The sequence below is a fragment of the Monodon monoceros genome, unplaced genomic scaffold, assembly GCF_005190385.1.
Source record: "Monodon monoceros isolate NGI ecotype Baffin Bay Population unplaced genomic scaffold, NGI_Narwhal_1 Super_Scaffold_19, whole genome shotgun sequence".
In the NCBI taxonomy this organism is placed as follows: Eukaryota; Metazoa; Chordata; class Mammalia; order Artiodactyla; family Monodontidae; genus Monodon; species Monodon monoceros.
The window spans coordinates 24,121,611-24,125,500 of NW_021703775.1; the positions used below are offsets into that span (position 1 = coordinate 24,121,611).

General features: G+C 40.8%; 1 pseudogene; it reads left to right on the forward strand.

The window, feature by feature from the left end:
* Positions 1 to 286: 286 nt before the first annotated feature.
* LOC114900436 lies at positions 287 to 2,791 on the forward strand (annotated as a pseudogene).
* Positions 2,792 to 3,890: the final 1,099 nt, after the last annotated feature.

Sequence of the window (3,890 nt, forward strand, 5' to 3'; positions counted from 1 at the left end):
AATATATATCAATACCAAAAAGAAAAAAAAATTAAAGAAATCCGGATGTTTGAAAACATAGAAAAAATTCTCTTAAATAGCTCATAGGCTAAAAACAAACAATAGAAATTAATAAAAAGTGAATAATGATGAAAATTTCATATATCAAAACTAGTGAATACAGATGGAGAAAGCATCTATTGAGTTGCAGCTCTCAGAGACGATGACAACAGAGATGCAAAGTATATAGAGAAAGAACATCAGGAGACAGAACTTGGAGAGAAATCTCCACATTCTGGAGAAAAATATGGAGGAGATGCTAGCCAAGGAGAGCTGGAAAGAGGTACATAATCAAAAAGATAGGAGGAGAATGGTAACAGTAATGTGTTAAAGAGCAAAGCTGTGTTATCAAGACTAATCAGGATTTTCTCCCAGAAACTCCATGGGTCCACATTTTTTACAATGATTTTCGGGGTACTCTTCTAACCTATAGTGGCAGCCACAGTCCTACTGGCCACTCTGCACTCTTTCTTCTCCCTTGAACCAGGCCGTCGGGGGCTGAATCCCTGGAGCTACCATTTCATCAATGTCCTATTGCACCCGGCAGTCACGGGTCTCTTCAGGAACTTCTCCAAGATACTCCTTGTGATGGACATTGGACCTTCATGGCTGGCTTGCTCTTCCTCTCTCACTCCATTCACATGGAGGCAGTGGCAGGAATTGTGAGATGGACTGATGTTGGGGCCAGCATCTCTTCTCTCATTGCCTGCTACATTAAACACTATTCTACAAGAAACTACTCAGCCAGGTCCTGGGGCTGGGCATGGTACTGTGGGCAGGATGCAGCGTGTTGTGGAAGGAACAAGGAGTGACTGTCCTTGCAATTTCAGCAGTTTATGATATGTTTGTCGTTCACAGGCTGAAAATGAAACAGATCTTACCCACCATTTACAAAAGGAAGAACTTGTCTCTTTTTCTCAGCATTACTTTATTAACTTTCTGGGGAACCTCCCTTTTTGGTGTCTGTTTATACTGGATAGGAAACAAACCACTAAGCTTTTCCAGCTTTGACAACCCAGTTGCTGATTTGCTTACCTCCTACCTCACATGCTCATTTTCTTCTACTGGCCAACCAGGAACCTTTGGCTGTTGCTATGCCCAGATGCCCTCAGTTTTAATTAGTCAATGGATGCCATGCCCCTGCTCAAAACAAATTTGTGATTGGAGAAACCTACACACTGTAGCCTTCTATGCTGGACTCCTCCATGCCTACTGTAGTTTGAAAAGCCCAAGCATAGAAAGAGAATGCGACAGGAGATTTGTAACAAACAGCAAGCAGAATGTAAATGAGCATAGCTACCATTCAGATGTGGAGTACCGGAACTCAGAGATTGAGCCCAGTTTTGCATCAAAAGTAGAAAATGGCATTAAAACCCCAATGCAGGGGACACGGGTTCCAGCCCTGGTCCGGGAAGATCCCACATGCCACGGAGCAACTAAGCCCTTGCACCACAACTACTGAGCCTGCACGCTAGAGCCCACATGACACAACTACTGAAGCCCGTGCACCTAGAGCCCAACAAGTGAAGCCACCGCAATGAGAAGCCTGTGCGCCACAACGAAGAGTAGCCCCCGCTTGCTGCAACTAGAGAAAGCCCACGTGGAACAATGAAGACACACACAGCCAAAAATAAAATAAATAAATTTATTAAAAATAATAATGCATCACAGAGAACACAGCTTGCCTCTATGGAAAGCATTGTTGTTCTGTCTTTATCTTTGTTAATAATACATTTTGTTCCTGCCACAAACCTGTTTTTCTATATCTCCTTTGTAATTGCACAATGAGTATTGTATATTCCTAGTACTGGCTTCTGCCTCCTCCTTACAGTGGATGCCAGAGCCCTTTATGTCAATGTCTAAAAGTAGTTTCTCAAGAGCTTGATCTTTTATGCTACAGCTACATTAATTGTTTTCTATGAACTCAAGACTGCAATCAGGAATGGTGACTGGCAGAATGAGGAAATACTATATAGGTCAGGGATAAAAATAAACCTAGATAAAGGATGGAGTAACCTTGGAAATGTTCTGAAGAGTCAGAGCAAAATTTCTGAAGCTAAAAGCACCTATAGAAATACTTTGTACTACCAAAGCAACATGGCTGACATGCTTTATAATGTAAGGTTACTTCTACAAGAGAGCAACAGGTTTGCAGAAGCACTACATTATTATAAATTGGCAATCAGGAGCATGCCTACATTGGCTTCTTCGTATTTAAACATCGGTATTATTCTAATGAACCAAGGAAAGACAGAAGAAACCTGATGCACATTTCTTAAGTGTTCTGAGATCTCCCTCCAAAACCTAAGGGACCCTCATGCACACATAAGAGCTCGGTAACCAGCTGTCTGTACAACATGGGGAAACACTATTATGAGCAGGGACACTATGAGGATGCTTTTAGTGTATACAAGGAAGCAATTCAGAAAATATCAAGGCAATTTGCCCCACAGAGCTTGTACAGCATGATGGGTGAAGTATACATGCTATTAAGTAAACTCTCTGAAGCAGAGCATTGGTGTATGGAATCACTGAGATCCAAGACCGACCATATCCCTGCTCATCTCACCTATGGGAAACAGGTCATAAGGGAGAGACTGAAAAGTTCTCCTTGAAGGCTATTGACCTGGATCCCACCAAAGGAAGTGTTAAAAGCATTTTGGGGAGTATTCACTTTGCTGTTCACACAGCGGTTCATACCAAAAAAGCAGAACATTGGAAACCTCCTGAAGGACATAATAATTACCCATAGAACGGTAAACCAGAGCACTTAAAATAGGATCTTTTGGCATTTGTAAAGTGGGGAGAGAGTCTTAAGTTTCAAGTTTTGTTCATTTCTGAAAGCTAATTTAGGAAGTATATTGTTCATTAAACATTGTGAGAGGAAGTCAGAGTGTGTGTTAAGGCAAGGTAAACTATTTAGTCAAATGTTCATAGGGAGTGATTAAAGAGTAGTGTGAATCCTGGTGAGTTGGCAGGTTATCCTGAAGCTGCTGTCTTCCCTCTTTGGGACAGGCTGCTTATCAGTTTCTAAAACTTAGAAAACTTCTTTTTAATACTGTGTGAGGATCTGTCAAAATCTACAGTTTTTTCCTGACTAGTGCACATAAAGTTTCATGATTTGGATGTCACTGTCATTTGGTCATCATTTGTTTTTCATGTTCTGAAAAGGATATGCAGAATAAAACAAACCACGTTTCACACTGGTGCTGTAGGAGGATTTGTCCAGCCTGCAAGACTTATGTGTGTCAGGCAGACATTTTTTACTTTGATGTCACCAACATTTTCTACTCCAAAACTGCCTAGGAAAATTCATTGTATTAATTCTTAGGCTTTTGAAATTGCCTTTTAAAATTGTTATTCCTGGTTAATGCATATGCTTATATGGAGTAAATAAAACTAATCTTAAAAATTGTTCTAGTTCCAATAACCAACTAGCAGCTATTAGACAAAAGGGAAGGTGGTTCATGCCTCCTAGAAGTTACTGGTTAAAAAATCAAGTCTGTATGCTCTCTCACTGGCTTGCATCTCTAGCATCATGTTGCCCCACTTCCCCCCAGCTCTTCCCCAATCCAGCACAATGAGCATCACCCAGCTCTTTGAATTTGCCATGCCTCCCCAACAAAGGGATCTTGCTGTTCCCTCTGCCTGAAAGCTGTCTTCTCTACCTCTTTTTCTTGCTACCTCATGCTCAATTTACAGATAACGTTTCTTGGCAAATTATAAATACTCAATAAATATTTTGGTCTGACATAGACTGGCTAAATACTCAAATGTTCTGTCTTGTTTGACTATGTGCTTTTAGGAGTTGAGTCTAGTATAATGCCCTTCAAAATCAAGCCACAAACCAG